Source organism: Phoenix dactylifera, chromosome 9 (assembly GCF_009389715.1).
Source record: "Phoenix dactylifera cultivar Barhee BC4 chromosome 9, palm_55x_up_171113_PBpolish2nd_filt_p, whole genome shotgun sequence".
Classification (NCBI taxonomy): Eukaryota; Viridiplantae; Streptophyta; class Magnoliopsida; order Arecales; family Arecaceae; genus Phoenix; species Phoenix dactylifera.
The window spans coordinates 6,438,562-6,452,240 of NC_052400.1; positions in this window are offsets into that span (position 1 = coordinate 6,438,562).

The following is a 13,679-nucleotide window of genomic DNA, read 5'->3' on the forward strand; positions in this document are numbered from 1 at the left end:
TAAACATCCACAGCTCTCGAAATCCTGCAGAAAAGATGATTTTGAATCAGCAAATAGGTCTTGTCCGACCAATTCTTGGAAACTACTAATATTAGCGATATTTTGGAGATCCAAAACCTTAGCTTGTGCATGGTCCAAACTTCACTGAGCACTCAAGTATAAATAAGTCTTACAACTTCCTAACGGAAAACCTAATAACTTCAACTTAAATTGCATACTAACCTAGAAATTGGGCTACTTAGTAATTAAAACCTTGTGTGCTTTTGAAATTCTTATCAGTTATGTACTTGAAAATTAGACTTTCATTTCATAAAACAAATTTTATTTTGGGATTGAAGTTTGTGGGTAACTTCACTGCAAACCCTCACGAGACAACACTCGTCCACTAGGGTAACCTAGGGGTTTAAAGGCTTGTTGCACGTGCTAAGTGCAATCGTAATGCTCTACGAAAATGAGTATTTATCTTACTATTTTTTTAATAATAAATTACACTTTTGCACTCTTATTTTATCATTTTCGCACTAAATTGCTAGAGACTAGCAATAAGCTAGTTGGGGGGTGTGATGAGAGCACAAAAGTGCGACCTATATGTCACCTAAATTAGTATTATTGCTAACTGATAATGATAAATTCACTGGATTAATATTATATTTGGGATTGGCACAGATTTTCATAAATTAGAGATAAAATGCGCATTGAGTACAAATTTGACTAAAGAAGGATCCCTTTCCAGATCCGACCCGGTTGAAGATCGGGTCGGGTCCGAGTCGGGTTCGGGTCCGAATCGGGTCCAAATTCTTTGTGCTTTTGGGAAAGAATTTTGGGCAAATCTAATTTGACCATATCAGGTGCTGGCTCACCCATGACTTGAAAGACTTGCAATTGACCTCCAGTCAGAACAGATGACCCGCGACGAACCAAATTCGTCCGTCTACAAGCCAAATTTTATATCACACTATTTTTATTATTATCTAGATGACTGATTGGATGGAAATTGGTGTCTCCCAGCTCCATCTCACGAGGGAAAGGAAATCCCAGCGATCCTGCACCGCATCCTCACCGCGTCTCCACCGCATCCATGCCGTGCATCCCTTCCAAATCCTCCACGCCAGCAAACGCATCAAGCTCCAACGACGCAGCATCCGCAGCTCTCCCGGATTCCAGCCGTGGCATCCGTCCCAAATCCCAGCTCTTCCATGAACGACTCCTCCCGAAGATCACGCTCCCAGCTCTTCCGTGATCTTCTCCTCCGCATCCAAGCGTCGCTGCCAGCTCTCCCGTGCCACGAATACCCCAATCCGGCACCCAAAGAAGAAAATCCATCTCATCTTCTTCCATTCATGCCATTAATCCCGGAATCCCAGCGTCCGTTGGCAGCTCCTCCGCCTCTGCTTCTGCCCATGACGCGTCCGGACCCAATCCCAGCCGTCCGTGAGCCATCGATTAGCTCCCTCCGGCTTCATCCATCCGCGTTCACAGAGCGGATTAGCGTCCAATCTTCTCCACGAATCAAGCATTCCGTGATCCCTCCAAGTCACCCCGTCGATCCCGCGGCCAGCCCCTCTCCACCGTGTCCGTGATCGACTCCTCCCCGCGTCCTCACCGCGTCTGCCATCTTCCTTCCGCATCAGGCGCCCGTCCGCGGCTATAAAAGGAGAAGGAGGAAGAGAAGAGGGGTGTGCTGGGTTGCGGGTTGAGGCCAAGAACCAGAGAAGGAGGGAGGTGTGTTCGTTGGGGGCCATCGGCTGGGAGGAGAGCTCGGTTTGGGTGGTGTCCGGCTGGTTCAAGAAGGGAGGAGAGTGCTCGGTTGGGGATCGGCTCCAAAGAACAGAGGAGGGGGGGAGAAGTCGAGCGAGAGGAAGAAGTTGAGTGCTCTGTTTTCAGACTTGAAAACAGAGCATTACATTTCTTTCGTTTTTTTAATTATTTGTTTTAGTTGTTTTTCTTTTAAATGTTATATTTTTAATTGGTGTTTAATCGTTCTGTTTTGGGTATCATGTTGTTCTTATTTATTTATTTTTATTTTGATTGAGAGTAATGTTTTTAGTAAGAGTTTTATTTTGAGAGCATGTTGTCTTGGGGTTTTTAGTTTTCGTTTAATAGAGAGATCTATTTATGCTAAAGTTTTTAATTTCTATTATTTTTAATTTCCGTTCTCCAAATTCTGTAATTTTTCTTCTTTGTTATGCAATACAATTAAATCTTCCTTCATGCAATTTGTGTTCACTTCAATCTACTTGTTTCCATCCATTTTAATTCATGCCAAAGCTTTTCTTTGATTAGTTAAATATATAAATGCTTTTCGAATTTAAATACCTCTCTTTTAGTTAATTTCAATTAAAAAATATTCTCCGGTAGACTAGAGAATTCAAACATCCCCGACGTAATGTTTTCCTTTGATCATTCAAAAACTCGATTTTGAATCCGAGTGAACGTTTTTATTTTTAAGCAACTCCAATCGCCTCCCTGTGGATCGACCTCTTACAACCACTATTCTTCGAGTAGGAAAGGTAAGAGTAGAATTAAAATTTAACTTTTGTTCGTCGGTTCTAACAACGATCTGTCTAGCATATTTTTAGGTAGACAGGAAAGGACGAACAATAACCATCCAAGGAGTCCCCCTGAGAACTGATTTCTACTTGATGGAGTTGGGAGGTTGTGAAGCTGTTCTGGGTGCACAATGGCTCCGTAGCCTTGGTGCGATCACTTGGGACTTCTCCCGCCTCTCGATGGAGTTCCATATTGGAGACCAACTCTGCCGGCTACAAGGTCTTGGCGCTCAAGAAATGGAATTTATGTGTGGACGCAAGGTTAGTAAAACCGTGCCCTCTTTGAATGCATGTTACTTACTGCAGATCCATGCTATCCAAGGTGAAAAGAAGGACGAAAGCACTCTAGCTATATTATCGCCCTTATTGAAAGAGTTTGCGGATGTATTTTCGGAGCCGCGAGGCTTACCTCCCACTCGCTCCTGGGATCATGTGATTCCCTTGTTATCAGGAACGAAGCCTTGCAACTCTCGTCCCTACCGGTATCCTCACTACCAGAAAGCTGAGATTGAGAAGATTGTTATCGAGCTTCTGGACACTGGGGTAGTGCGGGTGAGCCAAAGCCCCTTTGCCTCACCAGTGCTCCTTGTCAAGAAGGGAGACGGGTCATGGAGGTTATGCGTCGATATCACTATCAAGGACAAATTTCCAATTCCAGTGATCGAGGAACTGCTGGATGAGCTTCACGGAGCTTGTATCTTCTCCAAGTTGGATCTTTGCTCGAGTTACCACCAGATCCGAGTTAAGTCCGAAGATGTCCACAAAACAGCCTTTCGGATTCATGAGGGGCATTATGAATTTTTAGTTATGCCGTTTGGCTTAACTAACGCCCCGTCCACCTTCCAAGGGCTCATGAATGAGATTTTTCGACCACACCTTCGAAGGTTCGTGCTAGTTTTTTTTGATGATATTTTGGTATACAGTCATAACATGCTGGATTATCTACATCATCTTCGAGCTGTTCTTAAGCTTCTGCATTCTCATAAATTGTATGCCAAGGCTAGTAAATGTGTTTTTGAGGCTTCTTCCATTGAATATCTCGGCCACATTATTTCAAGGAAGGGTGTTGCAGCTGATCCAGAGAAAATTAAATGTATGCTCAGTTGGCCGCAACCCCACAATATTAAGTCCTTGCGTGGGTTTTTTGGTCTTACTAGTTATTATCGCCACTTTGTCCAAGACTATGGCAAGATCGCGTGGCCTCTCACGGAGATGTTGAAGAAGAACTCTTTTTTTTGGACTGACGAGTCCTTATTGGCCTTTGAAAGATTAAAAGAGGCAATGACCACACCACCAGTATTAGCTTTACCAGATTTTAAACATGAATTCTACGTGGAGTGTGATGCCTCCGGATCTGGGGTGGGCGCAGTTCTCTCCCAAAACAGACGCCCCATATCCTACTTTAGCAAGGCACTGAAGGATAAATCTCTTTTTTATTCTGCCTATGAGAAGGAGTTACTCGCCTTAGTCCTTGCGGTTCGGAAGTGGCGCACTTACCTTTTGGGCAGACGGTTCATTGTCAAGACCGACCAACAAAGCTTAAAATTTTGCTCGACCAGAAGATTGGCACTCCTATGCAGCAACAATGGGCTTCTAAGTTGATTGGCTTTGATTTTTCGGTGGAATATCGAAGTGGTGCATCTAACGTGGTGGCAGATGCTTTATCAAGAAGGGAAGAAGGTACCTTGAATGCGATCTCTTCTCCTATTCCTAATTGGGTGGAAGAGATTAAGAAGGAGCATGCAACCGATCCCCACATCCAAGATCTGCGCCTACAACTAGAGGAAGGGCAGTTGGACCCCCCTGATATATCATACAGGAGGGCATCTTGTTTTACAAGGGGTGATTTTACTTATCTTCCAAATCTCCCTTCCGCCACAAAATCCTTTCATATTTGCACAGCAGTCCTATTAGCGGACACTCTGGGTTTCTTAAGACATATCATCGGGTTAAACGAGATTTTTATTGGCCACGACTTAAAGTAGAGGTTCGGCAGTTCATTAAGGAGTGTGATACCTGTCAACGCACCAAGGTTGAAAATATCCATCTAGCCGGGTTGTTACAACCCTTGGAAATTCCCACTACGATCTGGAGTTCTATTTCCTTGGACTTTATAGAAGGCTTGCCAAAATCCCAGGGTAAGACTACTATCTATGTGGTGGTTGATAGATTATCGAAATATGCCCATTTTATTTCTCTTGCACATCCTTACACTGCTTCGATGGTCGCCAAGTTGTGGACCATGTCTTTAAGTTGCACGGGATGCCACAATCCATTGTTAGCGATTGCGATCGGGTGTTCATTAGTAATTTCTTGCGTGAGTTCTTTTCCCTGTAAGGTACCACTCTAAATATGAGCTTGGCCTATCATCCTCAGTCGGACGGTCAAACGGAGGTTGTGAACAAGTGCCTTGAGCAGTATCTCCGTTGCTTTTGTGGACTGAATCCCAAGGAGTGGAATAAATGGCTTTCCTTAGCAAAGTTTTGGTATAATACAAATACCCACTCCTCTACAGGTTTAACTCCTTATGAAGTGGTCTACGGAGTGCCTCCTCCTCATCTCCTATCCTATGTTAAGGGCGACACGAGTCCCAGCAGTAGAGGAGACCTTGAAGAGTAGAGATACTATATTACGCCTCTTGAGAGAGAACCTGACTAAGGCCCAGGATCGCATGAAAATCTTGGCGGATCAAAAGTGCACGGAATGCTCCTTCTCAGTGGGTGACTGGGTTTTCTTAAGACTCCAGCCGTATCGCCAGCAAACAGTTAATAGGAGATCGAATACTAAGTTATCACATATTTATTATGGACCATATAAGATCCTGGAGAAAATAGGCACCGTACCTTATAAGTTGGAGCTTCCATCAACTTCAAAAGTACACCTGGTGTTCCACGTCTCTTGCCCATAATAATGTAGTTGCCCAAACTTATCTTCCTGAGACAGACATGGAGGGAGTTTTTATATCAGAGCTGCTCAAGATTTTGGAGAGGCGAATGGTTAAGCAAGGAATCGTGTGATCACCAAAGTCCTCATCCAATGAAAGGGTACCGGAGTAGAAGATGCCACATGGGAGACTTATTACAAGCTTCTTCAGCGGTTTCCCAACTTTTGCAGCGAGGACGACTGCGAGCCTAGTGGGAGGGAATGCAGCGTGACGGCCCTACTTCGTCTCCGCAACTGACGGGCTGCATAACCTCTCCAGCTGGCATGGGGTTAGAAATAAACCACGTGGTTGCGTGGGTTTGAATAAGCGCGCCCTTTCATTTTCCTTATTGTTATTAGGTTGTTATGGTATTTGTAATCCTCTTAATGAGGAAGGTTATCAGGTTGTTAATATATTTGTAATCCTCTTAATGAGGAAGGAGTGAGGGTAGTAATCATCCTCTTAATTAGTGGAGATGAGAATATAAGAGGAACCAAGAGTCCCATGGTGTAGGCATGCTAATTATTATCCTTGAATCAGATTCTTGGAGGGTGGTTCCTCGAAGAAACCCGGAGGTCGGGACCCTCAAAGATCCCATCTTCTCACTTTTCCATTTCTTTTCTTTTTCTCTATTACTGTTCATGTGACCATCAAGGGTCCCATCTTTCAACTCTTCCGTTTCTTTTCTTTTTCCCCGTTACTGTTCACGTGATATCTTGCTGTATCGCCAGCAACCACTACCTCCTCCACATCAAACCAACACACCAACCATCCAAGCCACACTCTCATCTTAACCTATATATAAATATTTATCTTTTAAGTATGAAAACTTTTAATCATTATTTAACCAAAAAAATCTAACATTCCCCCACCTGATTAAAATATTTTCAAAACTTTATAAAATCAGAAAATAGTCAAACCGGGCTTGTTTATGCCACGACTTCAATAAAAGTAGCTTGTGGCTTTGAACCTTTACCTAGTGAAAGTATATTTTCATCTGAAAGGTATAGTGATAGCTAAAATATTTTGAACCAAATTCTTTAGTTCAGATTTCTATATACTTCACCCATGACAAATGCAAATACTGGGTTCATCATAGGTGGTACTTTTTCTGGCCTCATGAACCAATATCTCAGTTTCATGAGCGCTCTAGGGGTTAAACCCTTATCCCCATAGACCGTGCCCACACAATTATACTCATATAGGTGAGTCCTCCAAGGGTGCTCGCAGCATAGCACGTTGCCATAGACTCGGACTCATTCAGAGTTTTAATCTCTTCTGTATATCTCTGCTGTGTTTAGCACTCACATCATAGGGAGAGACCAAATGACATAAAGTCATTTTATAATAGTGCTAACTAATCATTAAACAACTTGTTTTTCCTGTTGAACCTTTCATCTTGGGATCTCCAGTCAGAATAGGTTGGATTGCCATTGTCAATGATTCCTTATAGGTATCAGTCCCATCCCTTTTGATGTTTCTATGACTTTACTTCTAGCCAGTCCTTTAGTTAAAGGATATGCTAGGTTATCTTTAGATCTAACAAATTCCAAAATCATGATACCATTTTTAATTAGGTATCTAATAGTCTTATGTCTCACACTAATGTGTCTTCTGTTTCCCTTGTTATACTCAGTATTTCTACAAGTATTAATTGCAGCTTCATTATCACATAACAAAGAGATAGCAGGCATAGGCTTTTCTATAATAGGTATTTCAGACATAAGATTCTTAAACCATTCTGCTTCTTGACTTGTAAAATCTAAGGCTACAATCTAAGCCTCCATAGTGGATTTGGTGATCGCAGTTTGTTTGGATGATCTCCAAGCAACAACTGCACCACCCAACATGAATATGTATTCACTAGTTCTTTTCGGTTCACTGAATCAGTGACCAACTAGCATCACTGTATCCTTCAAGTACATCGAAAAATCTTGAGTAATGTAAATCATAATATATGGTACCTCTCAAGTATCTAAGTACTCTATCCAGTGCTTTCCAGTGACTAAGATTAGGGCAACTATTAAACCTACCGAGCTTTCCTATAGCATAAGAAATGTCAGGTCTACTTGTATTTGTAACATACATCAGTGTCCCAATAATTTGAGCATATTTCTCTTGGGCCACTGGATCACCTTTATTGCACTTCAAGAACCATGCTCATAAGATGTGCTCACTGGTTTACAGTTGTATTTATCAAATTTCTTCAATATTTTCTCAATATATTGTGATTGATCAAAGATTATACTATCAGGTATTCTGGTAATCCTATTACTAAGAATTACCTTTGCCTGACCTAAATCTTTCATATCAAAATGATTAGAAAAGAAAATTTTGATATCAGTCACCATATTCATATCAGTACCAAAAATTAAGATATCATCAATATATAAACACAAGATAATACATGAATCATTTTCCAACTTAGAATATAAGCACTTATCAGATTCATTTGCTTTAAAGCCATAAGAAGCAATTATTTTATCAAATTTTCTATGTCCTTGCTTAGGAGCTTGTTTTAAACCAAAGAGGGATTTGACTAATCTACAAACTTTTTTTTTCTGTCCTTAAGCCACATATCCCTCTGGCTGATCCATATAGATCTCTTCCTCTAAATCACTATGGGGGAAGGCAGTCTTGACATCCATCTAATGGATTATCAAATTATGGATTGAAGCTAGTGCAATTAAAGTACGGATAGTGGTTATCCTAGTTATAGGAGAATACGTATCTAAGTAGTCAATACCCTCTTTCTGAGAAAAACTCTTAGTAACTAATCTTGCTTTATATTTTTCAATTGAACCATCAAGTCTTAATTTCTTCTTAAATATCCATTTACAACCTATAGCCTTACTACCAGGTGGTAAGTCAGATAGAAACCATGTTTCATTAGTCATAAGTGAATTCATTTCACTAGTAATAGCTTACTTCTAAAACATAGAATCTAATGAGTTCATAGCATCTTTATATGTTTTAGGATAATCTTCAACAATAAAGGTATAGAAATCAGATCCAAAATCTTTCTTTTTCCTAATTCTTTTCCCTTTACCAAATTCATTAATATCATTAAGTTCATTTTCATTTTCATTAGTAGGAATAATTAGAGAATTAGAGGGTGAACTACAAGATGCATCATTAGATCTATCCATTACATGCTTTTCTATTTTATCCTTAAATGGAAAAATGTCTTCAAAGAAAGAAACATCTTTAGATTCAATTATAGTATTCTTATCTATGCCATTAATATAAGAACTAATGACTAAGAATCTATAAGTAACACTATTAAAGGATAACCAAGAAACACAACATCAAAAGTATTAGGTCCTAATTTTCTTTTCTTAATTAAAGGAATATTAACCTTAGCCAAACAACCCCAAACTTTTAGAAAGTTTATGTTAGGTTTTCTTCCTTTCCAAAGTTCATAAGGAGATTCATTAGAACTTTTAAATGGAACCCTATTAAGCAGAAAACATGCAGTAAACACTGCTTCCCTCCACCAAACCTCAGGTAAACCTGAGTTGGCAAGCAAAGATCTTACCATATCTTGCAGAGTCCTTTTTTTTCTTCAGCCACTCCATTAGACTGAGGTGAATAGGGAGGCGTTACTTCATGTAGAATTCTATTAACTCTACAGAATTCATTCAAGTCATTAGAGGTGTATTCTCGTTCTCTATCTGACATGAGAATCTTTATTCTCTTGTCAAGTTGATTTTTTACTAAAGATTTATAAGTCTTAAATATCTCAAATGCTTCATCTTTAGATTTTATTAAATAAACTTGACAATACTTAGAGTAATCATCTATGAAGGTAATGAAATACCTTCTACCCCCTTTAGTCAAAGTTCCATTTAGATCACATACATCTGAATGTATTAATTCTAATAAAGTTGAATTTTTATTTACAATTTTAAATGGTTTTCTAGGTTGTTTAGATTGAACACAAATTTAGCATCTTTCCTTTTCATTTAATGAAACATTAGGCAATAAATCAGAGCTAATCATTCTTTTAATAGTATTATTATTCACATGTCCTAATCTAGCATGCCAAAGAGATGAAGAATTTACTGAAAGCACAACTTTATTATTGCTATCAAAAGAAAAATCCAAAGATACATTATTTATTACATATAAGCCATCACACTCATAGCCTTTGTCTACAAATGTTTCATTCTTTGTTATAATCATTTTCTTAGATTGAAATAACAAAAAATAACCATTCCTAATTAGAAGAGATCTACTGATCAGATTCCTCCTTCCATCTGGCATATGGTACATATTAAATAGTGGAAGCACATTTCCAGACGTAAGCCTTATAAGTACGTTTTCAGTTCCAAGCACTCATGCCATGGTGGAGTTGTCTATAGTTACTGTTAGGCCGCTCCGGATCTGATAAGTAGTAAAAAGGGTACGATAAATATACATATGAACATTCGCACCTGTATCCACTAACCAATCGGTAGAACAAATTGCCAAATTTAATTCTGGACTTAAAGTTACATACCGATCATCAGTACTAATAGGACCAGTACTGGATAGCACCATGTTAGTTTGTGGATTTGCAGGTTGAGAAGGTGCATGTTCATAGTTCTGATACTTCTTCCTCTTCATCCGGCATACTCGAGTCATATGACCGAGTTTTTCACAATTGTAGCAAATCGGCTTCCAATCATTCTTATTGATATGGTGTTTTGGCTTCATAGGTTTTTCTTTGTTTCTAGGTCCACCCTTTTCAAATTTGGAGTTCTTAAACTTATGGGTCTTATTCTGGCCTTCTATAAAGTTCACCTTGGTTAGAAGATCAGGGTTCATGAGTTGCTCATTGTCTTTCTCAAGATTTGTTTTTGGATCCTAATGGCAGACAATAGGATTTTCATTATCATATCCTCGATTTTATGTTTCAGGGATAACCCAAAGTCTTTCCAAGAAAGTGGGAGCTTGTCAATGGTACGAGCAACTTGAAGGCTCTCAATTATACCCATTCCCCTTAAGCCTAATTCATGATAAATCATACTTAACTCATGGGCTTGGTCAACTACGGGCTTGGTCAGTTTTTCTTTTGCAGGATCGGCGGAGGAAGCACGCAACGTCCCCCTAATTTTATTGAACAGAATGATTTACAAAGATGTGCAAAGATTTACAAATTGACAAGAAGGGAAAGTGAGAGGTATATATTTAAGAGGATGAAGTACACCAGAGAGAGCATAAGTGTATATGTATTTTCTTATGACTATCTACATCCTCGAGAGAACAAAGATTGTCTCAAAGCTTGAACGTTTGGAAAGTTTTACGTAAAATCATTTGGACTGAAGATGTTTTTCTTTGAAAAATTCTTGAGTTTCTCTCGAGCCAAAATTGCCAATAAAAAGCCATGATTAATTGATCTTGATCTGAAAGATGTATGTTTCTTTTTTCTCCCAAGAAGTCCATAAATCTATGAAGTTTGAAGGCCATCCTTGAATTTTAAGGCAAAGCTTTAAAGCAAACCAAATACTGCTTGTGAAGGGGCACTTTGCGAAAAGATGGGAAACAATCTTTCCATTTGCACCACATGAAAAACAACCTGAACTTACAACCCACCCTTTTCTTGCAAGAATCTCTTCTACGTGGAGTGTGGTCTTTAATGCCAACCATAAGAAATTTTTTTTCAAAAATTGACACTTTTCAAATAACTTTATAGAAAGGAGAAAGAATACCACCAGAATTATTGAATTTATGGAAGGAATGAACAAAGAAGGCACCATTCTTTGTCTGCTTCCACAATGGTTTATTTGCATCTCTAGAGGGTCCGATATGAGAAAGAAGTTTTTTTTGTTGTTGTTGCAATTGATTAGATTCATTGAGAGTGAGGGGACCTTGAAGCTTTATGTCCTATTTTAGAGAGTACCTATTCCAATCAGATGTAACCATGGCATTTCTTTTAGTTACTTTGACATACAATTGCAAAGAGAGATGCGAATGGAATGAAGTGAAGCCAAGAATCTTCTAAAAAATGGATGCTATTTTCTTTCCTTAGCTTAAAAGATGTGGAGATCTAAAAGGCACCAAGTTCTCTACCGATATCTTTCCAAACAGGTGAAAGAGACTTTAGAGATTTTCTAGTACGCATACCTAATCTCTTTCTGGTGTAGTATGCATGCAACATTAGATTTGACCAATTGGATTTTAGATCATTAAGAAACTTCCAGGCCCATTTAGCCAACAAAGAACGGTTCATGGATGTGAATTTTTTGATTCCAAAACCACTTTTCTTATCTCTGCAAACACACTCCTAGTTCACTATGCAGTAAAATCCTTTAATAGACTTTTGCCCTTTGTACAAGAAGCTACATCTCATTTAATCAATTTTAGTGATTATCCATCTAGGTAACTTGAACATTGACACAAGATAGGATGGAATACTTGATACAACAACATTAATCAAGGCGAGTATTTCACTTATGGAGAGATATTTACCTTTCCATGAGGCAAGCCTAGCTCCAATCTTTTTAGTAAGTGAGGTCCAACATTGCTTAAAAACTTTAGTGTCACATAAAAGAAGACTAATGTAAGACATCGGTAGATTTCCTTCCTTGCAATTCATCATAGTAGACAAATAATTAGCTTCATCACTATCTATACTGATGCCAGTAATTGAACTCTTTGTTAAAGTCGATTTTTAGGCATATAACGTTCTCAAAAGCTTGAAGAATTGCTATTATAGCAGCCAAATTTTCTCCTTTCCTAGCACAAAATAAAAGAGTATCATCGGCGAAGTGTGAAGGCTTTTAATGCAAAGAAGCTTTGGTTGAAATAGAAGGATGCTCACTCCTATTGCTGCAACTGAAATATCTTCCTTTTAGCTCGAGATCAGTTAAATTTAGTTGGGAAATGAAATTACTAAAGGCAAAATTATCAACAGTGATTTGCTTATTACCTCTTCTATCAAAATTCAACTTAATAATATTAAAATTACCGCCAATAAGCTGAGGATCAGTAAATGCATCCTTCACATCTGAAAGTTCTTGGAAAAGGAAGGCCATTTGATTTTTTCATCAGGACCGTAAACCAAGGTAATCACTAGAGACCTTTTCAAAATATTGCAAAACAGCTTGATAGAGATAGAGAATCTCCCAATAATCTCATATTGTTTAGAGAAAAGAAGAGGGTTTCAACCAATTAAAATACTCCCTAGAGGATCCTTTTGCATCACGATCTAACTAGTTCAAAATTCTGTGTCCTCTAATTGAATCTAAATAGGCAGAGGAAGGAGAGGCAATCTTCGTTTCTGGAAGAAGAGCAATTTGACAATTAGAGGTGAAGATAATAAGGTCTCGATAGCTCTCCTCTTGGAGAGTTCTCCTGAACCTCTAACCTTCCATGTTAGGATTTTCATAAGTTCGAGATGTATAACAATAAGAAGATGCACAAGGAATGTCAAACCCAAGCACCAATAGAGAATGAAAAACGATACCTTCAGACAGGAACCTTCTCTTGAAGCTTTCTCCTTCGCCATTAGACTGCGGCTTTCTCCTTCTTCGGTGCATCGGCGACATGGGTGGCTGCCACCCACTATTTAGGGATATTCATACCATGGTTGGTAGAGATATTGCCTTCTAGGCTAAGCATATCTATAGAATCTAACAGGGCTGTGGATTGAATGGTCTCATATATGGTTGATCACTTGGGGGAGCCCTCTGGGTTGGTGAGAGGGAGTCTGAGACTTATTACCATTTCACTTTTTTTGAATGTCTTCATACTATAAGTGTATGAGTCATCCGTTGTAGCAAAAAAAAAGAAAGAAGTTGATGGAATTAAATGCAATGGTAATACTAGATTGATAGAATGTTTGTCTCATGGGCATTGCCTCTTTCTTTTTGTTGCCATAAGTTTGGTAGTAGTGCCTATCACAGCCCCAACAGCCTTGACTCTAGCTAGCTTTTCTAATTAAGGTGTTGGTCTACTAACATTTTCTAAAAAGCTGATTATGTTGTGGGTATGCACACTTGCACACATATATATCTTTATATACGTGTGTTGGTATGTGTTCATATGTATTTATTTTATTTTTTTGGTGACTACATAAGAACTGCATAGAATTTAACTAATTTTTTCATGATGATAAAAAAATATTTTGAATACAAAGCCAAATCCGGTCTAATCAAAAAAAAAAAAGAAGAAAAAGAGTGCTAGACTTAGATTTAGGCCAACACACCCAACCCATGTTTCTC